Raw genomic sequence first — 23,990 nt, forward strand, 5'->3', positions numbered from 1 at the left:
TTTCACTTTCATGCATTGGAGAAGGAAATGGCAACCCACTCCAGTGTTCTTGCCTAGAGAATCCCAGGGACAGGGGAGCCTGGTGGGCTGCCATCTATGGGGTTGCACAGAGTCGGACACGACTGAAGAGACTTAGCAGCAGCAGCAGCAATGTAAAGTCTAACTGAGGAAGTGAAATAAAAGGTGATGCCTAAAGAATATAAAAATGTGCTAAGAAAACTGGAGGTAGACCAGTCTAGGTCAAAGGCACACTTTTATATACAGTGTATGTGTGAGTGTTTAGTCGCGCAGTTGCATCGGACTTTTTGCAACCCCATGATTCCTCTGTCTATGGGATTCTCCAGGCAAGAATGCTAGAGTGGGTTGCCATGCCCTCCTCCAGGGGATCTTCACAGCCCAGGGATCGAACCCAGGTCTCCCACATTGCAGGTGGATTCTTTACCATCTGAGCCACCAGGCACACCCTTCTATAAAGAGCCATATGGTAAATATTTTCAGTGTTGCAGGCCATATAATTTCCCTTGCAACTGCCCAAGTCTGCCTGTGCAGGAGGAATGCAGCCTTAGACAGTCCACAAAAACCAAATGAGCACACCTGTGTTCCAGTACGACAGTGGACTCTTCGCCCTTGGGCAGTTGTTAGCTGACCCTCTTCTGGCAAAGAACACATCAGGCATATATGAAGCCCCCAAGGCACAAAATCTGAGTAAGTTTATCAAAACACAGGATGTTTACTGAGCACTGTGTCTGAAATAGGAAACCCATGTTAAATACTTGCAACTGTAGTCATATATCACATTGACTTAGAATTATGGTTTCAAGCTAAGGTTTTTTAGACTTTGGTTTTAAAGTTTAGGGTTTTACAAAATAAATGGGAATACTTGCTATTTTTTCCATGATATAAAGTACTATAAATTAACTTGAAATAATGGGTTATATGAACAGTAGAAAAAATATGGCAATCCATCTTACTCTGTTGTTTTAATTTATTTTTTCTAATTATCAATATGTAAATTTTATAATTTGCTAGAATGCTTTCATTTTTCTATTGATATTCAAATTCACCAGAGAGATACATGTTCTATTTGCACATATTTTTCTATCAAGTTTGCCTCTATTTATAATAGTAACTCCTTTCTCATTTATTATCTTGTATATTCCTTATCCCCCCCATACATGCACATATATTTTTATTAGGTTTATGATCAATTTTTGAATAACTTTCCCCAGAACTAGTGTTTATTTTTTATCTTTACTCAAAAAGTTTTGTATTTCATTAAATCAACTTTTATCTTTAATTCACTCTTAATTCAATTTAATTTCAAAATAGTTGAGTTTATGATTTAATTTTTTTTGATTTGTTGGATTATTTTCAGAGATTACTACTTATAAATCTTTTATCTTTCCAAATATACAAAACTTTAGTGTGATAAACACAAAACTTTCAAGGACATAGATTTTTGAAAGATGTACATTTTATAGATATTCATTAAATCATGATTATGATTACTTAACTTCTTTCTTAATGTTAGCATTTCCTAAATTTGAGAGCATTTTAGAAAAAAATCTCATAATCAAATTTAAGTCAAGTTCTTTTAGATTTGTAATAATTGCATTAAGTAGCTGATTTATTTTCATGCATATCTGATTATCATATTTTTTCACAAATTGTGACTTTTTCATATAAAATGTTTCATTTTATTTTGATTAGTAGGTTTTATTTTAGATTTCATTTTGACATATTAATACTGGTATTGTTTTTTCTCTTTAATTTGTCTTTACCTAATATCTCTTTTTCTATCTCTGTCATTTTTCAGATACCTTAAGTGTATTTATTGAAAAATATAAACTTTTTATTCTTAAACTTGTTTTTTTTATCTTTTTTGAATAATTAATTTTTTGTTCAATTATTCATAAATAATTAATATATATGATTTCTTATCACTTTCTGTAGGCTATATTTAACAGTTATTTCCCATTGCTTATCTGTTTCTATTTTCTTTTAGCTCATGTGCTTTCTGATTTGATAAAAATATACTTTGTTATTTCCCTATGATCATTAGTAAAATGTATTGGTATTTAATTTTATTAATTCTTTCTATTTTCCCTTACCCTGCTCTCTTCATCAAAGACTTCTTTAATATGAAAAGAAAATAAAAAATAAAGTGAATAAAATACCTTGATAAATATTTTCTAGTATAATTCCCTTAATTTCTCCTTACATAAACCTCAATCTAAAATTTAAAATACATGTTTTGTCTTATGCTTCTTTTTTATTTATTTTTTTATTCCTTTGTTCTACTCTCATACCATAATAAAAACTTGGTAACAGCTTTATTTACTTTCACTTCTCATCTGCAACCCAACCTCTGTTTTCTGAGTTTTGTTGAAGTCATTTTTTTTTTTTTTTGGTAATTACTATTATTATTACACAACTTATGTCATTTTGGTTTCAGGACTCTAGATATTTATCTCTTAACTTAATATCCATTTTGTATATGTCTCACCCCTGATTCTTCATTCTTCCTAATTTTGAGTGTGTGTTCTTGTTCTTTGGTGAATTGTGTCTTGTGTTTTTTTGACATAGATTACAGAAGCTCTGCTGTTTAAATCTTTGCTTAACTTCAAATATTATGACTTAACTCATGAATTAGCTCTGATAGGTAACTGCTATTTCAGTGGGCATACAGACTTTGGATTATAGTCCTTTACACTCAGTACTCTTTAAAAGCTATTCCCACTGATTTCTAACTTCCACTGACATTAAATGTGAATTCTGTACCCTGAACTTTTTCTCCCTTTGTTGATAAGTTTTTCTTTATAGTTAAGTTATTATTTCACTTTAGAAAGTTATTTAATGTTGCAGTTGAGTAACTGCATTACTATTTTGTTCGTGCCATGGTCCAGCTTTTCCAGCAGTTCCATTTTGCTGTGTATATTATTTGTTTCTGCAAATTGAACAGTCTCTCATACAAGGTCCTATGAGATCAGAAGTCAATTATCTATTTTATATTAGTTTATTATGGAATTCCCTGGTGGCTCAGCCAGTAAAGAAGCTGCCTACAATTCAGGAGACCCAGGTTCAATCCCTGAGTCACAAAGTTCCCCTGGAGAAGGGAATGGCTACCCACTCGAGTATTCTAGCCTGAAGAATTCCATGGACAGAGGAGCCCGGTGGGCTACAGTCCATGCGGTCGCAAAGAGTCAGGCATGACTGAGCAACTAATACTAGGTTCATGTCTTGTCAATGGATTGCCTTCAACTTCAAACACAGCTAAGTGGTGGTCATGATTTTAGCTCCATAACTATGGTAGAGCAAGAAACTAAGTCAATACTGGATGCTTGGGGCTGGTGCACTGGGACGACCCAGAGGGATGAACAGGGAGGGAGGAGGGAGGAGGGTTCAGGATGGGGAACATGTGTATACCTGTGGCGGATTCATGTTGATATATGGCAAAACCAATACAATATTGTAAAGTTAAATAATAAAAGAAAAAAAGAAAAAAAAGAAACCAAGTCATTCTGCTCCTTGAATATGAATATAAAGGAAGGAGCTGTGCACTCTCCACATTTCTGTGTCCAGATATTTCTATGCAGGTAGAACATGACCAAGTCTTTAGCAACTTCTTACAATAAAGAAAATAACACTGTGATAGGTACTTTTATATCAATTTGACTGGGCAATGAATTGTCAAGACATCTGTTTAAACATTATGCTGGCTGTGTCCATTAGGGTGTTTCTGAATGAGATTAATATTCAAATCAGCAGTCTGAGTAAAGCAAATCACCCTTTCTTATCACAGCGCACCTCGTCCAATCACTTGACACCTGAGTAGAACAAAAGGTAGAATAGGGGAAAATTTGTTTTCTCTGCCTAATTGTCTGTTAGCTGGGACATTTGTCTCCTCCTGTGTTCAGGCTCAAACTGATTTTATGCATTGGCTCTCCTGGGTCCCCAGCTTGAAAAAGCAAATCTCGAGATTTCTTAGCATCCATAATCAATTATATGAGCTAATTCCTTATAATAAGTATATCAAGTATAAGCATGATATGTATACTGTGTACCCATGTTTTGTTTGTTGATATGTCTTTATATCCTATTGGTTCTGTTTCAATGGATGACTCTAATACAACTTCCCTACCTTCAAACATCTCTTATGATCAACTTATCTGCTGGCTGGACCTAGCAATATCTAGACCTTGTCATAGGGACTTCAGTGTGACTATCTAGGACTTTGTCTGTGCCTTAGACACTAAACTTGCACGTTTTCCCTCCATCCTGTTGGGATGATGCAATGGATACATGTCATCTAGATGAATGCATGGCCTAGCATATTTATTCTGGAAAAGAACATAACTTGAAGATGAAAAAGAAGGACAATGGAAGTGAATTTTTTCTGTTGTGGTTTGGTGGCTAAGTGATATCGGCATCTTTTGTGACCCCATGGCCTCTAGCTCACCAGGCTTCTCTGTCCAAAGGATTTCCTAGGCAAGAATACTGGAGTGGATTGGCATTTCCTTCTCCAAAAGATCTTCCCAACCCAGTGATTGAACCCATATCTCCTGCACTGGGAGGTGGATTATTTATCACTGAGCCGCCTGGGAAGCTTGAAAGTGAATTTAGGTATTTCCATTTCTAGATACCTCCTCTAGAAAGACTGAAGTGAACATCTAAAATGTTTGTATTGTTTTAAATATTAATAATACTTTGATTAAGGTATACCTCTAGCTCTTTGAGATTTTCAATCCTGAAAATAACCAAGATGAAGATTCCATAGTATATGTAATGATAAACATGTAATAATAAGTATGATGACTAACATTTATGATGCATGTATTACTGATAGCTTATTTATATTTTTTTAAATATTCACAACACTGCTGTGAGGTTGGTTCTACATTTTCCTCATTTTATAGGTGGTAAAAAAAGCTGAGCTTTAGAGAATTTAATTATATGTCAGACAATAGATAAGTTAATGAGCAAGGGCTTGAACTGATGCTTTATTCCCGTCTTTCTGCTTATAATCACAGTTTGTGATCTTATAGACCGTAGCCCACCAGGCTCCTCTGTCCATGGAATTCTCCAGACAAGAATACTGGAGTGGGTTGCCATGCCCTCCTCCAGGGGACCTTCCTGACCCAAGGACTGAACCCGAGTCTCACATCTCCTGCATTGGCAGGCAGGTTCTTTACCACTAGTGCCACCTGGGAAGTCCTTATAATCACTACCCAATATATATTTTAAGTAATGTAATTCAAAGAGAATGAGAAAAATATCCTCCTGTCTAAAATACTTCAGTTTTGTATTCATTCCTCCTGCTTTCTGATTTTTCTGACTTTGAAATTTCCTTGTCAAGAATATTTCAACAAAGTAACTCTGCACTAAATTTCAAAAGGCAGCATTATTATTTAATTAGCAAAAACATCTGTGATTTACTAGCACAAGATACAAGTAATTACAGGTAGCTAAAAAAATTAATTTAACTTCAAAAGCCTTATATATTTTGAGTATCTCTTTAGAAAATCTATCTGCTTACAGTTGCAATAACAGATAATAAAGCACATTTGTACTTTTTGAACAAAATTTTCTGATCATTCATGATAAAAAGCAATATAATAATTTCTATGACATTCGATCAGACAGATTAGTACCGTGTATTAACATCAAGAGTTTTTCCTCTACATAATTTTTATAAGAGTAGACTATTTTTTCTTTTATAATTTTATTTATTTATTTTTGGCTGTGCTGGGTCTTCATTGCTGCACATGGGCTTTCCCTGGGTGTGGTGAGCAGGGGCTGCTCTTCATTGCAAAGTGTAGGCTGCTTATTTTCGTGGCTCCTCTTGTTGTGGAGCACAGGCTCTAGGGTGTGCCGGCTTCAGCAGTTGCGGCTCCTGGGCTCTAGAGCACAGGCTCTGTAGTTGTGGCACATGGGCTTAGTTGCTCTGTGGCATGTCAGATCTTCCTGGACCAGGGATGGAACCCGTGTCTCCTACATTGGTAGGTGGATTCTTTACCACTGAGCCACCAGGGAAGCCCCACAAAAGAACTTTGGTCAAACGTTGTTTGGATTTTATAAGAGAAACTTTTTACATGTTTGCTTTATTAGGTGTGTAGAAAGTACCATCAGTTACTGAAATTTGACTATAAAATATAAACTATGATATTTAAATTTAGTGCACTTAGAAACAATGAAGCAATAGTTCTTTAGAGGCTTTCTTTTTCTAAGTGAAATGCACAGTTAAATATGTTACCAATTTTTTGCATTTTAATATCTTTATATGGCAGAGTGATTTTTATATTCACATAGGCCTTCTAGCTCATTCATTTCTTTTAGAGAAGAGTAAATGTACAGCATTCATGGTGACATATAATTCTTGGGTTGTATTCTATTATTTTTCTTGTGATTAAGGACTATGATTCAAGGAATATTCCATCTTTATTGGTCAATTATAAAATTGTATTAGATAATTACAAAAGAGTATATGACTGCTTCTTTCACGTGAATTCATAGAGACATTATTATGATTCTCTTCCTGGTTTTCCTAGAGGAAAGAGTAGTAGTGAAGGAGAATGTGTGAAGTGACTGTCGATCAACTAAAAATCAGCAGATATTTTATGGCCAAATAATTGAAATTAAGTACACAACAGATTTATACTTTGAAGGATATACAAATGAAATTTGAAATGTAATATTAAAAATCATTACCTCAAAAAGTGAGACATATGTATACTCTGAAGAGAGTATTTGCTTTGGGAATAGAAAATAGTTGCTGTCAGAAGTAGTTCATGTGCAGAATCACAGAAAGTTAAGGAGAATGACAGGTGAGAATCAATGTCAAGCTGGAACATTTTAGTTGAGATATTTGAGTGACTGTTAACACCACTTGGAAATACAGGGATAGTAAAATGATGAATAATTTATTGATGAGAGAATATAAGTTTTGTTTTATATTTTACTACTTTAGTGTGACTTTTGATCATTCATAGAAATATATCATGTAAACATTTTAAAATGTGAATGTGGAACTCAAAATAATTTTCATTTTTTAACATCAAATGTTCCTCAGTTCAGATGGAATACAAGTCATATGTAGATTTTAGCAAAAACAGCTAAAATAAGAAGTTGGTGCTAAGTTTCTTCAGTCATGTCTGATTCTTTGCGGCCCTATGGACTGTAACATGCCAGACTCCTTTGTCCATGGGGATTCTCCAGGCAAGAATACTGGAGTGGGTTACCATTTTCCTCTCCAGGGGATCTTTCCAACTCAGGGATAAAATCCTAGTTTCTTATGTCTCCTGCACTGGCTGGTAGGTCCTTTATCACTAGTGCCTCCTGGAAAAGAGAAAGTGAAGTCACTCAGTCATGTCTGACTCTTTTTGACCCCATGGACTGTAGCCTACCAGGCTCCTCTTAAATGATTTTGGCTGAAGTTTGATAGTAAAGGAACGAAAAAGGCAATACCTAATTTTCAAGGAGTTAGGTATAATGATAGTAAAGACAGAACTGTGTCACCTAGAGGAGAAGAGAAGAGTCGGGTCATAAGATCAAGAGGAAAAGCTAAGAAGTTAATCCAAAGAAATAATCAAATGAACAAGAAAGTCTTACTGATAAGCTTCTGTTTAAGAATAAAAGAGACTAATAGATTTTGCCAAGAAAATGCACTGGTCATAACAAACACCCTCTTCGAACAACACAAGAGAAGACTCTATACATGGACATCACCAGATGGTCAACACCAAAATCAGATTGATTATATTCTTTGCAGCCAAGGATGGAGAAGCTCTATACAGTCAGCAAAAACAAGACCAGGAGCTGACTGTGGCTCAGACCATGAACTCCTTATTGCCAAATTCAGACTTAAGTTGAAGAAAGTAGGGAAAACCTCTAGACCATTCAGGTATGACCTAAATCAAATCCCTTATGATTATACAGTGGAAATGAGAAATAGATTTAAGGGCCTAGATCTGATAGATAGAGTGCCTGATGAACTATGAAATGAGGTTCTTGACATTGTACAGGAGACAGGGATCAAGACCATTCCCATAGAAAAGAAATGCAAAAAAGCAAAATGGCTGTCTGGGGAGCCCTTAACAATAGCTGTGAAAAGAAGAGAAGTGAAAAGCAAAGGAGAAAAGGAGAGATATAAACATCTGAATGCAGAGTTCCAAAGAATAGCAAGAAGAGATAAGAAAGCCTTCTTCAGTGATCAATGCAAAGAAATAGAGGAAAACAACAGAATGGGAAAGACTAGGGATCTCTTCAAGAAAATCAGAGATACCAAAGGAATATTTCATGAAAAGATGAGCTCAATAAAGGACAGAAATGGTATGGACCTAGCAGAAGCAGAAGATATTAAGAAGAGATGGCAAGAATACACAGAAGAACTGTACAAAAAAGATCTTCATGACCCAGATAATCACGATGGTGTGATCACTGACCTAAAGCCAGCCATCCTGGAATGTGAAGTCAAGTGGGCCTTAGAAAGCATCACTATGAACAAAGCTAGTGGAGGTGATGGAATTCCAGTTGAGCTATTCCAAATCCTGAAAGATGATGCTGTGAAAGTGTTGCACTCAATATGCCAGCAAATTTGGAAAACTCAGCAGTGGCCACAGGACTGGAAAAGGTCAGTTTTCATTCCAATCCCAAAGAAAGGCAATGCCAAAGAATGCTCAAACTACCGCACAATTGCACTCATCTCACACGCTAGTAAAGTAATGCTCAAAATTCTCCAAGCCAGGCTTCAGCAAAATGTGAACCGTGAACTTCCAGATGTTCAAGCTGGTTTTAGAAAAGGCAGAGGAACCAGAGATCAAATTGCCAACATCCACTGGATCATAGAAAAAGCAAGAAAGTTCCAGAAAAACATGTATTTCTGCTTTATTGACTATGTCAAAGCCTTTGACTGTGTGGATCACAATAAAGTGTGGAAAATTCTGAAAGAGATGGGAATTCCAGACCACCTGACCTGCCTCTTGAGAAATCTGTATGCAGGTCAGGAAGCAACAGTTAGAACTGGACATGGAACAACAGACTGGTTCCAAATAGGAAAAGGAGTTCGTCAAGGCTGTATATTGTCACCCTGTTCATTTAACTTATATGCAGAGTACATCATGAGAAATGCTGGACTGGAAGAAACACACACTGGAATCAAAATTGCCAGGAGAAATATCAATAACCTCAGATATGCAGATGACACCACCCTTATGGCAGAAAGTGAAGAGGAACTAAAAAGTCTCTTGATGAAAGTGAAAGTGGAGAGTGAAAAAGTTGGCTTGAAGCTAAACACTCAGAAAACGAAGATCATGGCATCCGGTCCCACCACTTCATGGGAAATAGATGGGGAAAGAGTGGAAACAGTGTTAGACTTTATTTTTCTGGGCTCCAAAATCACTACAGATGGTGACTGCAGCCATGAAATTAAAAGACGCTTACTCCTTGGAAGGAAAGTTATGACCAACCTAGATAGCATATTCAAAAGCAGAGACATTACTTTGCCGATAAATTTCGTCTAGTCAAGGCTATGGTTTTTCCTGTGGTCACGTATAGATGTGAGAGTTGGACTGTGAAGAAGGCTGAGCGCCAAAGAATTGATGCTTTTGAACTGTGGTGTTAGAGAAGACTCTTGAGAGTCCCTTGGACTGCAAGGAGATCCAACCAGTCCATTCTGAAGGAGATCAGCCCTGGGATTTCTTTGGAAGGAATGATGCTAAAGCTGAAACTCCAGTACTTTGGCCTCCTCATGCAAAGAGTTGACTCATTGGAAAAGACTGTGATGCTAGGAGGGATAGGGGGCAGGAGGAGAAGGGGACAACAGAGGATGAGATGGCTGGATGGCATCACTGACTCGATAGACGTGAGTCTGAGTGAACTCTGGGAGTTGGTGATGGACAGGGAGGCCTGGCGTGCTGCGATTCATGGGGTCGCAAAGAGTAGGACACGACTGAGCAACTGATCTGTTCTGCTCTGATCTGTTGATTGATCAGACAACAGGTTTTTTCCAAATTGGGTAAGGAGTACATCAAGGCTGTATATTGTCACCCTGTGAATTTAATTTATATGCAGAGTACATCATGTGAAATGCCAGGCTGGACGAAGCACAAGCTGGAATCAAGATTGCTGGCAGAAATATCAATAACCTCGGATATGCAGATGACACCATACTTATGGCAGAAAGTGAAGAACTAATGAGCCTCTTGATGACAGTGAAAGATGAGAGTGAAAAATTTGGTTTAAAACTGAATTCAGGAAACTAAGATTATGGCATCCTGCCCCATCACCTCATGACAAATAGATGGAGAAACAATGTAAAACGTGACAGACTTTATTTTTGGGGGCTACAAAATCACTGAAGATGGTGACTGCAGCCATGAAATTAAAAGACACTTGCTCCTTAAAAGAAACGTTATGAACAACCTAGACAGCATATTGAAAAGCAGAGACATTACTTTGTCCACAAAGGTCCATCTAGTCAAAACTATGGTTTTTCCAGTAGTCACGTATGGATGTGAGAGTTGGACTATAAAGAAAGCTGAGAGCCGAAGAATTGATGGTTTTGAACTGTGGTGTTGGAGAAGACTCTTAAGAGTCCCTTGGACTGCAAGGAGATCCAAGTCCATCCTAAGGGAAATCAGTCCTGAATATTCATTGGAAGGACTGGTGCTGAAGTTTAAACTTCAATACTTTGGCCACCTGATAAAAATAACTGACTCTTTGGAAAATATTGGTGATGGACAGGGACATCTGTGCTGCTGCAGTCCATGGGATCGCAAAGAGTCAGACACGACTGAGCAACTGAACTGAACTGACCTACCTGTTGATTTCCAATTACTAGATTGGTAGATACTAAGTTATTTATAAACTACAAAAGGCATGTTAATAGTATTCTTTAAGAAGGTGAGGGTTGCCATTTCCTTCTCCAAGATGTCTTCCTGACCCAGGGATCAAACCCACATATCTTGCATCTCCTGCAGTGGCCAGCAGGTTCTTAACCAGCTGGGTCACTAGGGAAGCTCTACGAAGGTAAAAATAGTTTAGAAACTATCATGAAAAGAAGGAAAACAAACTTTAAAAGAAACCGATTAACTGACAGTATTAATGATTCATCTGATATATTCCCAGGGAATATAATCCTGTTGTGTGGACTGTATCATCATCTCATTTCCAACTGAGGTGAGCTGCACTCTTATATTAAAATCAGTCTATGTGGAGGGACAAAGTGGAGGATTCAACTCCAAATAGAAAATCTTAATAAAGCTTATAGCAGATAACTGAATGGAAATGTTTTCATGAACTTGGAATAGAGTATGATTTCTTGAATAGGGTGAAAAGTTCTAACAGTTAAGAAATTATACAGTATTTATTTTAGGAAATTGTTTTTATTAATAGCTTCTGTTAACATGTGAAGTGCAAGACAGATAGTTAAATCTATTGTTTGCGTATTTAATCATCGACAATCTAATCTCAGAATATGTAGGATTATTCCATAAATAATAAAAAAATACAAGTCAAACTTAAAAAAGGACAAATGCCCTTGGGCAGTCATTTCACCAAAGAGGATATTCACATATCCCTTAAGAAGTCAATCCTGACTATTCATTGAGGGGACTGATGCTGAAGCTGAAGCTCCAATATTTGGGCACAACATGCAAAGAGTCAACTCATTGGAAAAGACTCTGATGCTGGTAAAGATTGAAGGCAACAGGAGAAGGGGGTGGTAGAGGATGAGATGGTTAGATAGCATTACCAACTCAATAGACATGAATTTGAGCAATCTCCGGGAGATAGCAAAGGACAGAGGAGCCTACTATGCTGCAGTCCATGGGGTCTCAAAGAGTTGGACATGACTTAGCAACTAAACAGCACCAGCAACATTAATGGATAAACAAGTGTAAAGTCTTACTTATTTCCAGAGAAAGTCAAATTAAGACTATGAGTCAACACTACATACCTACCTGCACATTCAAAAATTTAAACACTTGATTGATACTGATTGTTGTTAATGGTGTACAGCAACAGATACTCTCATACCTGCCAGCTGGGTCATAATAGGAGTACAAGGTCTTTGGAAATCTCATTGGCATTAATTGTAAAACCTGAACACAGATACACCAGATAATACAGCATTATTATTCCTAGGAGTATGCCCAACAAAAATGTATACAAAATCATGAACTTAAATACTAATAGCAGCATAATTCATAACAGCCAAACTGTGAAAATTCACTTCCATTGATGGTAAAACTTATAAGCAGTAGCATAAATATTATCGTACAGTGAATTGCTTTACAGGATTGAAAATGAACAAATGGTAGACAATGCAGAAGTCCATAAACATAATGGGTGAAAAATCCAGTAAGACAAGGGACCTTAATGTGAGATTTCACTTATATAAAGTAACCAGTGGTCATTAACTGGAAATCTGGCAAAACTATGGAGACAGAGAAAGGTCAGTGTTTACCAGGATTGAGAGGTATGGGAGGTTTGAAAAATTGGACCCGAGGGAATTTTTAGAGTGGGGAAATTATCATGTATGATAGTATTATGGTGCATGCATGACTAGTATTTGTTAAAAACCATGGAACTATGTAACACAAAGAGTGAACCCCAATGTACACTGTGGAATTTGGTTAATAATAATGTATTAATATGGGTTCTTCAATTGTGACAAATGCATCACCCCGATGAAAGATGTTAATTGGAGAAACTGTGGGCTTGGAACAGGGAGTGTATGGGAGTCCTCTGATCTTTCTGTTCCATTTTTCTGTAAACTTAAACTGCTCTAAGAAACAAAGTCCATTAATTATAGAAAAAAAAAAAAGGACAAATATGTTTCCATGGCCCCATCAATCACTTCTTCAGCTTCCAGATTCCTTGACAGACATGAAAGATTCTCTCAAAATAAACACTGAACTAAGAAGGAGCCATAAATTTGAGCCTTTCTTCCATTAATGAGCCTGTAGTCCATAGATGAGTATGACTTTAGGACTTCATCAAAAGTTCTTCCACTTTCAGAAAATTAAAAATTTAAAAAAGGTTCTTCAACCTTTGATGTTTCCAACTGTAAGACGTGATTAATTATATAAGCAATTAGTCTGCTTCTGATCTAACTATGCTATTGTTTATTGAGATTTTATTTAACTAATGTAATTGTTTTAGCTTGAGAGCAGCAAGATGAATTTACTGAAACATAAATAGTAAATCCATCTTTCCAAAGAAGTACAGAATCAGTGCTTTTGTCACTTGGGCTGGATGTTTTGAAATATGCATGTGTGTTTGTGTGTGTGTGTTTGAATGAAAGAAAGAGATAATTTTCTAATTTATGCAGTGAATGAAAAAGTAATAATTTTAACAATATGGGGCCTTGAAAAAAATTAAATGTGATGAAATATGAGTTATCAAAACTGTAATTACAATATAAAGAAACAAAAGCCTATTATTTGTTATTAGAAATCTTACTTTTGTAGTGTGGCCAGCTATATTTTTATTCATTATTAATTGGATGGTATTATTTGCTTTTAAAATAATTTGTTTGTCATAAAAATATAGTTGAGATTCAGTGTATAAAGAAACAAAGCTCAATTATAAGGCTGACTTGTACATGATTATAATTTGCAAAAAAAGATCAGTAGATATCCAGATCACAAGTTAAGCGTACATGTCCCTTTTTGTCCATTTCAGTGCACAGCCAGCATTACTTTTTAAATTTATGAATAGATGTAGCTGAAATACTCAAAAAAACCTAGAGTACTTGTACACATATTTTCAAATGCAGATTATATGTTACTGCCACCAAGAATAGCTTTCCCTAACCTTTGAGACTCACCGCAGATCATTGCGTAGACCTCCTCATAAGTACATTTAAGGCTGCTTCTTTAACTGAAAAATGTTAAGCACGTATTTCAATTACCATTGTGTCATTAGGTACATATGGTTTTCTTCCAGATTCAGTCATTTCATGGCTTGCTACTCATGCTGTTGTTAAACTTATGAAAAGAGATTAATGTAATAACTTGCCTGTGCTTTCTCTTAATTAAGTTAGAATGTGTTTCATTCCCCTCCTTGTGTTTGATTGAAAATTAGCAAGATAACGATTTTCTGCAGTATTTATAGAAGAGCTGGTTTGAAGCCACTTGTTCTATGGATTGGGATCCCTTCAAGAGGTTCAGGCTCAGCTGGTTTCAGGTAGAGCCAAGGAATCTCCTTTATAAAAACTCTTCAGTGACTATGTGTGTGCGCTCAGTTGCTTACTCGTGTCTGACGCTCTGGGACCCCATGGACTGTAGCCCCCCAGGCTCCTAGGTCCATGGGATTCTCCAAGCAAGAACACTGGAGTGGGTTGCCATGCCATCCTCCAGGGGATCTTCCCAATGCAGGGATCGAACCCACATCTCTTAGGTGTCCTACTTTGGCAGGCAGGGAACATCCTGGGAAGCCACTCAGTGACCATTATGCATACTAAAATTTGAGAGCTCTAATTCATAGGAGGGAAAAAAGGGTCAATTTTTCTTTTTCCAAAGCAAATCTTTTTAAAAAATCCAATTTCTAGTTATTAAAGACATATTTAATGAGAGCTTCCTATACCTATATCCATATCTATCTATTTGTATACATAAACTGCTCTGTAAGCATACAGAATTGAATCCAAAGTATACTTAAAGAAAACCTATGGAAAATTCTATAGGAAAACACCAATTAACAGAATCAATTCATGGCCAAATTTCTTTCCCAAATAAAATAAATGATACTTTTTGATGCAAATTTGAAGAGGTCCTAAATGTAACCTTTCAGGATAGTTTTTAGCAAGTAAGCCAAAATTGTAATAAGGACAATACTTTTTAGCAAACAGTAAAAATTGCAATTCTTTTAAGAATGTTTCATGTACAGTGTTTAACATAGGTCATCTCTTATTGAATTCAGTGAGGTACATATTATTAGTTTTTCTTTCATTTTATAAGTGATATATTAGTGAGGCTAAATAATCTGCTCAAAGTCATGAAATTTGTAAATGATGAAGCCATGCATTGAGCAGAGATCAGATGTGCTTCTCAAACCTTCTAAATTGTATTTCGTTACATAAAGGCAGGAATCTTTAGGATCTTCCTGAAATTATGACAAAATGTCAGAGGAGGCTGAAATACCAAACCATGATCAGCTTGAAGAGAAATCTTGAGATAAATATAGATATCTCAGTCTTCATACCACCCTCTTCAACCCAACATACCATTTCAAGAGAATGAGTTGTGTTTTGTGGAGCCCTGGAAAATCCCATGGGCACAGGAGCCTGGTAGGCTGCAGTCCATGGGGTCACTAAGAGTCAGACATGACTAAGCAACTTCACTTTCACTTTTCACTTTCATGCATTGGAGAAGGAAATGGCAACCCACTCCAGTGTTCTTGCCTGGAGAATCCCAGGGACGGGGGAGTCTGGTGGGCTGCTGTCTATGGGGTTGCACAGAGTCAGACACGACTGAAGCGACTTAGCAACAGCAGTAGCAGCATTAACATGGAACTTCCTTATACTATGGAGTCTCACAGAGATCTGGCCAGAGAAAACTGTCACAACTTTGAAATAAACTGAACACTATATGAAGAAGTATAGAAATGTCTGTGTTAAAGGATTTTTTTTCACATGGAATTACCCAGGTAAGAATACTGGAGTGGATAGCCATCCCCTTCACCAGGGGATCTTCCCGACCCAGGGATCAAACCTGGGTTTCCCACACTGTAGGAAGAGTCTTTACCATCTGAGCCAATAGGGAAGTCCTTAAACATTATGCATTTAAATAATTTAAATGTAAATGCATTTTCATTAGTCATATTTTGTGCCAGCAAGGTAAGTGAAAGTTGCTCAGTCATATCCAGCTCTTTGCAACCCCATGGATTATACAGTCCTTGGAATTCTCCAAGCCAGTATACTGGAGTGGGTAGCCTTCCCCTTCTCCAGGGCATCTTCCCAACCCACGAATCAAACCCAGGTCTCCTGCATTGCAGGTGGATTCTTTACCACCAGAGCCACAAAGGAAGCAAGTAAAAACAGTGTTTTGAATAGAATAGGCAGAGGCAGTAACTTGGAGGAAATTAAGCCTCATTAGTATAATAAATCAGAGAAGGCAGTGGCAACCCACTCCAGTACTCTTTCCTGGAAAATCCCAGGGAAGGAGGAGCCTGGTGGGCTGCAGTCCGTGGGGTTGCTAAGAGTCAGATACGACTGAGCGACTTCACTTTCACTTTTCACTTTCATGCATTGGAGAAGGAAATGGCAACCCACTCCAGTGGTCTTGCCTGGAGAATCCCAGGGACGGGGGAGCCTGGTGGGCTGCCATCTATGGGGTCGCACAAAGTCAGACATGACTGAAGTGACTTAGCAGCAGCAGCAGTATAATAAATAAATTTAAATAAAATAAAGACTGTGAAATGATCAAGTAGATGATTCAGTACATTCCATAATTGAGGAAAACCTGTCTGGGAGATAAATTTACCATAATTATGTTCAAAGACTTACTAGAAAATGTAGATAATGCATATAAGAGATAGGTACTTAAGCAAAATGAGAAATTTATAAGAAAGGATCAAGTTGAAATTAGAGAAGTAAACTCTTGATATCAGAAGTAAAGAATTTCTTCAGCCATCTCAAAAGTAGCCTGATAAATATGTCAATGGAAATTATCTAAACTGAAACACAAAGAAAATAAAGGAAAATTTATTTTAAAAATCTATGGGACAATATCAACCAATCTAACAATGTAATTGGAGTCCAAAAAGGAAAAGAGTGTCATCAATAGAACAGTTATATAGAAAATTAATGAAGAGACAGAAATTCTCACAGCACTACTAAAAAGGAAGGGAAAAAATCAAGACTATCAGTAAGCAGTGACAATAGATTTAAGTACTATAATATTAACAACCACATTAGATGTAAATGGTTTAACATCCCACTTAAAAAAAAGTATTAGCCACATTAGATAAAAAAATATACCTCAAATATATGTCACATGTAAAAAAAAATGCAGCAGGTGATGTTTTTCTATTTCAAAAATAGAACAACAAAAAAAATCAAAATTTCACCCCTCCAAAAATGCAATGCAAATCTGGACAAAAGAGATCAGGATTAATTTTTTTGAACTATAGACATTAACCACTTTCAGCAAAGTGAGTGATTATTCAAGAAAAGCAGCTGGACTGCCAGTAAGCTCAGTGAGCTGTGTGGTATTTTAACTCATGCCAGTTTGATGCTCTTTCTCTAGTACAGTGTAGTCCTGAAAATAACAGCCAACATTTTCAGTACTGAAGTGAGCAATGACATCCTTTGCAAATTACTTTAATAATTACTTTTTAAAATATGTCTAGTCATTCTTTGGAAGACCACCTCAAAAATTCTGCCTTTGTTTCACCTGACTTAGAACTGATCATTGTGAAATCTGCATATATGGGTTATTTTGTTAAAAACATTTACAGGACAAAGTTTTAGATACAGCTGCCAGTGGTGATATAACAACTGGGGCAAAGAAAGGAGTATGTCAAGAGCTTGGGAGAACTAAATATCAATGAGATCTTCATAAGGACTTTGAAAAACTCCAATGTATTCTTCGGGAGTCAGAAGTCCATGCTTATGCCCAGAGCTGTGCACTGGCTCAGGAAAGACCTGAACAGGTTCTCATTGTTCAGCTGAACAAACTTGAGCCATGAGGAGGCAGAGCCCAAGGCAAAGTTGTCAAGTAACTGAATGCTGAAGAGGCACCCAAACACATGGAGCCACTCAGCAAACACTGGAAGAGTTGTTTGGTTCTAGATATTTAAGGAAATTCTGTCCAATCATTTACTGACTACTAAGCTAATGGAAACGGCAACCCACTACAATATTCTTGCCTGAGAAATCCCATGAACAGAGGAGCCTGGTGGGCTACAGTCCATAGGGTCACAAAGAGTCAGACATGATTTAGCGACTAAATCAACCAGGCTAATGGAACAGAGACCTCAAGCGCCAAATGCAACAAAAAACATTGACCTTTCAGAATTAACTTACAACATTTATTCAGTTGCTCAGTCGTGTCCTACTCTTTGCAACCCCGTGGACTGTAGCACGTCAGGCCTCCCTATCCATCACCAGTTACCAGAGTTTACTCAAACTCATGTCCATTGAGTCAGAGATGCCACCCAACCATCTCATCATCTGTCATCCCTTTCTCCTCTCTCCTTCAATATTTCCCAACATCAGGGTCTTTTTGAATGAGTCAGTTCTTCATATCAGGTGGAAAAATATTGGAGTTACAGCTTCAGCAATGAATATTCAGGACTGATTTCCTTTTCGATGGACTGGTTGGATCTCCTTTCAGTCCAAGGGCCTCTCAAGAGGCTTCTCCAACATCACAGTTCAAAACCATCAATTCTTTGGCACTCAGCTTTCTTCACAGTCCAACTCTCACGTCCATACATGATACTGGAAAACCATAGCTTTGATTAGACGGACCTTTGTTGACAAAGTAATGCTTCTGCTTTTAAATATACCAAGTTGGTCATAACTTTCCTTCCAAGGAGCAAGCGTCTTTTAATTTCATGGCTACAGTCACCATCTGCAGTGATTTTGAACCCCCCAAAATAGTCTGTTACTGTTTCCACTGTTTCCCCATCTATTCGCCATGAAGTGATGGGACCAGATGCCATGATCTTAGTTTTCGGAATGTTGACTTTTAAGGCAAATTTTTCACTCTCCTCTTTCACTTTCATCAAGAGTTATTAAACAAACACAAACTGCATTAAGGAGCAGCAACAAAACAACATGACAAAGAAGTGTATTGGATTTCCAAAGTTGTCACAATACTATATTGAAAATATCCAGTTTCCAATAGAAAACAAATTAATAGGTGTGGAAAGTAACACAAAATTTTGACCCATATGTGGGGGAAAAAGCCACTAATAAAAATATTTGAAGAAGCACAGGTATATCTCTAGAGAGATATTGAGTTGGCCAAAAAGTTATTTTGAGCTTTTCCATAAGATGGTGTGGAAAACCCCAAATGAAACTTTTGGCCAATCCAATACTATAAAGCAGCTATTCTAAACATTTCAACAAGCTAATGAATGCCATTTCTAAAAAATTCAAGGAAGGATTGAGAATGATATCTCACCAAATAGAGAATATCAATAAAGGTACAGAAATTATAAATGGAGCCAAATTGAAATTTTGAAGTTGACCAGTACAACTGAAATGATAAAACAACAACAACAACAACAGGGGGAGAGTTCAGTAGCAGTAAAGAATCAGCCACTGAAGATATGATAGTATCCAATCTTAGAAAAATGAACAGTGTCTGAAACCTTTGAGACACTATGGAGCATGTCAACATATGCATAATGAGAGATCCAGAAGGAAAGGAGAGAGAGAGAGAAAATGGAATTCTGAAGGAATATTGAATAAACAGCACAAATCTTCCCAAGTTCAATTAATCATTTAATATTGCTTATTCATCTGGCAAACCTAAAGTGGGAGCACACAGAAGAGATTACATATTATAACCATATTGGATTTCTGGCAGAAATGCAAGGTTGTTTCAATATATGAAAATCAATCCACGTGATATACCATATTAACAGAAAAAGAGAAAATAATCATTTTGATAGAAATAGAAACAGGATTTGACAGAATTCAACAGGTATTCATAATAACAACATTCAACAATCAAGGATTAGAAGAAAGCTTCTTTAGTCCAAAGAAAGGCATCTACAAATATCCAGGGCTGATATTCTAGATAAGGGGAAAACATTGAAGGCTTTCCAACTAAGATCAGGAGCAAGATAAGGCTGTCTGCATTTGCCACTTCTGTTCAGTATTGACTTAGAGGTTCTAGCGAGGACAATTAGAACATGAAATTAAAAAACATAGAGATTAGATAGGAAGGAGCAAAACTATTTCTCTTCACAGTTGACACGACATCAAAAAATACATACACACACACACAACTATTAGAGCTAATAGATAATTTCAGCAAAGTTGCAGAATGCCCAAGCAATGAACAATGTGAAAATGAAATTCATAGATTCAGTTCAGTTCAGTAGCTCAGTCGTGTCTGACTCTTTGCTACCCCATGAATCACAGCATGCCAGGCTATCCATCACCAACTCCCGGAGTTCACTCAGACTCACATCCATCGAGTCGGTGATGCCATCCAGCCATCTCATCCTCTGTCGTCCCCTTCTCCTCCTGCTCCCATTCCCTCCCTGCATCGGGGTCTTTTCCAGTGAGTCAACTCTTTGCATCAGGTAACCAAAGTATTGTAGTTTCAGCTTCAACATCAGTCCTTCCAATGAATATTCAGGACTGATCTCCTTTAGGATGGACTGGTTGGATCTCCTTTCAGTCCAAGGGACTTTCAAGAGTCTTCTTCAATACCACAGTTCAAAAGCATCAATTCTTCAGTGCTCAGCTTTCTTCACAGTCCAACTCTCATATCCATACATGACCACTGGAAAAACCATAGCCTTGACTAGATGGACCTTTGTTGGCAAAGTAACGTCTCTGCTTTTGAATATGTTATCTAGGTTGGTCATAACTTTCCCTCCAAGGAGTAACCATCTTTTACTTTCATGGCTACAGTCACCATCTGCAGTGATTTTGGAGCCCCTCAAAATAAAGTCTGACACTGTTTCCACTGTTTCCTCATCTATTTCCCATGAAGTGATGGGACCAGATGTCATAGATTAATTCCATTATAATATGAGCAAAGAACCTAAAATATAGAATAAATTTAATCAACAATTTCAAGATTTATACATGGATAGCTATAAAATATATTTTAGTATCCTAATAGCAAATAAATACATGACAAAATTCACAATGTAATTACTTAGATGTTAATTAAAATCCCAATAGGATACAACTACAGAACTTTTACAGTTAATTTTAATAATTCTGAAAACATCAAGTGCTGACACGGATTCAGAACAACTGGAATACTCATGCATGTGATGTTGGATAAGACTCTTGAGAGTCCCTCGGACTATAAGGACATGCAACCAGTCCATCCTAAAGGACATCAGTCCTGGGTGTTCACTGGAAGGACTGATGTTGAATCTGAAACTCCAATACTTTGGCCACCTGATGCGAAGAGCTGACTCATTTGAAAAGACCCTGATGCTGGGAAACATTGAGGGCAGGAAGAGAAGGGGACGACAGAGGATGAGACGGTTGGATGGCATCACCGACTCAATGGACACGGGTTTGGGTAGGCTCCAGGAGTTGGTGATGGACAGGGAGGCCTGGTGTGCTGCGGTTCATGGGGTCGCAAAGAGTCAGACACGACTGAGCAACTGAACTGAACTGAACTGAACTGAATTGATAAGAAGGCAAAATGTCACAGTCAGTTTGGAAAACTTTGGCAGTTTCTTAAAAGGTTAAAACATACTATCCATGTGATCCAACAATCTTGTTCTTAGGTGGTCATCCAAGAGAACCAATAATATATCCACACAAAGATCTATATTTGAATGTTCACAGCAGTTGTAGTCACCATCCCCCAACATAGAAAACAGCACCAATGTCCACCAAATTTTCAGTGAGCAAATAAAATATTGTTCATATACACAAACATACTCAGAACTGAGAAAGAGTGAATGATACACACAACATAATAAATAAATGCATTACACTGAGTGAAAGAAGGCATCCCATATGTTATATAGTACATGATTATATTTGTAACATCTGTAAAAGTTAAAAATTCAAGAGACAGGAAAATGTTTAGAGTTATCAGAGAATGGTGTTAGGGGAGAGAACTGACTACAAAGAAACACAAAGAATATTTTTGAAGAGATGGAAAATCTGCTATACATTGATTACCATGATATTTATACAACTATAAACATTTTTCAAATTAACAGATTTATATATTTCCTTTAGGTATGTAATTCTTTAATTGTTTAGCATCTCTAAGTCATCTCTGACTCTGCAGCCCTGTGGAGTGCAGCACACCATGGTCTTCTGTCCATGGGGTTCTCCAGGCAAGAATAATAGAGTGGATTGCCATTTCCTTCTCCAGGATAATTCCTCAGTAAAACTGGTTAAAAAATAAGTGACAATGAATAGTTAATATTACCTGCAGAAAACCATGTCTTTGTTTTATGCTCATAAGCTGTCCAGGTAAGTTATGTTTTTTCAAAGCTGTATGCTTTCAAAATTTACCTGCAGGTGAAATGGTTTCTCTGAGACTCCCGCCCATGTATCCAATTACATAATTGTTATTTTCACTAATATGTTCAACAGGAATTCAAATTCAAATTAAAATTCAACTCTGCCTCAAATTTGCTTTACATCTTTTGTTTATTATTTCAGATAGTAGGGTCAGTTGTTCAAGCCAGGATTTCTCAGATTAGGCTTTTTCCCTTTTATTCTCTTTCCCTATATTTGGTCAGACTCAATCTGTATCTAGCAAATAGTACAAAAGCAAAATATATTTTTGAATGAGTGAATAAATTAAAGAATTCTGGTCCTGGGAATAGAATCAATGTTTGAATGATACTGAACAAAGAAGCCTATACCTTCAGATAAACATCATGAAATATTATCTCTGCTTTTAGAAGCAAAACAATGCAATTATGGACAGCATATGGGAGGGGGGTCAAAATTAATCTGCTACTGAGATGCACAAGTTAAATATCTTTAGAGAAATGAGGATAGACTGATTGAGCAAAACTATCACAAACCCTTCCATGTTTATCTCCTTAAGTTTTATGTTTTACATCCTGGGCCTTATTTATAATTCTTATATCTGTCTCTGTATATGAATTCATAACCGCCTTGTTCTCTCATAGGCATTCTGTTTCTCTATATTTTATGCCTGGCTTTGCTAAATCAATTAGGTTCAATTGAATTTAGCTAAATAAGTCACAAAAACTAAACCCAGAAGACCGCATTAACAAAGACATACTGCTGCATTCACTCCCAATGAATATTTAGTAGTATCCATATTTCCTCGATCTGAAAGCTTATTTGATTTATTATATAAGCCTGTAAATAGAAGAAAATTGATTGGTCTTAAAAATAATAGGCACTCTCATCTAAAGGGAAGAAAAATGTAGCAAACTGAAAATAGTGGTGTTGGTGACAGCTATCTTGGTCATTCAAAAATAAAATTTAAATAGTACTCCTAGAGAAATGTGACAAGCCTCCCCGCCTCTCCTTCTTCATTTCAGTTTCTATAGAGACCCGTTGGCACTTATAAACTGAACTGGAGCTGCGTATGACTTGTTTTCACAAACCCATGATGGATAATGGCTAATGGGTGGGACTATGGCAACAAAGCACTGTCTTTGAACAAAATAGTTGTGGGACTTGAGGATATCATCTGCTTCACAAATGCACCAAGTTTCCCAGAAGAGCTGACCAATAAAACTGCCAGATCAGGGAAGGTCAAGCACGAAAGAACTAATAGGATCTCAGGAGAAGAGCATTGCAGCTGGTGGTTATTACCACTCACAGCTAGACCAGGAGATACGATTAAAAAAAAAAAAAAATCAGAACTCTTTCAGCAGGTAGAATAAATAAACTTACTCTGCTCCATGGTTTTTTCTTTTCTTTCTTTCTGCTCCATGTTGATCTTTCTTTTCCTGCACGTAATCAAGACGGTGTCATTTTCTGCCTTCACATTGATTTAAATAGTCATATATTTAACTTTTCCAAATGCTCACTCAGAGTAGAACACTTTTAATTTGGGTTATTAATAGTTTCTTCTTCTTATTATTATTTTGTAAACCCTAAGTTGGGCCTTCCCTGGAGGTCTGTGGTTTAGACTCTGCAATTCCACTGCAGGGGGTGCTATTTCAACCCTTGGTTGGAGAAGTAGGATCCTGTAAGCTGCAGTATGCTTGGAGGGAGGTGGGAGAACAAAAGTAATGAGCACTGGATGAGGGCATGGCAACCCACTCTAGTATTCTTGCCTGGAGAATCCCACAGACAGAGGAGCCTGGCAGGCTACAGTCCATAGTGTCATCAA

The sequence above is a fragment of the Bos grunniens genome, chromosome 1, assembly GCF_055505025.1.
Source record: "Bos grunniens cultivar Pamir isolate PY7600 chromosome 1, Bosgru_T2T1.0, whole genome shotgun sequence".
Lineage (NCBI taxonomy): Eukaryota > Metazoa > Chordata > Mammalia > Artiodactyla > Bovidae > Bos > Bos grunniens.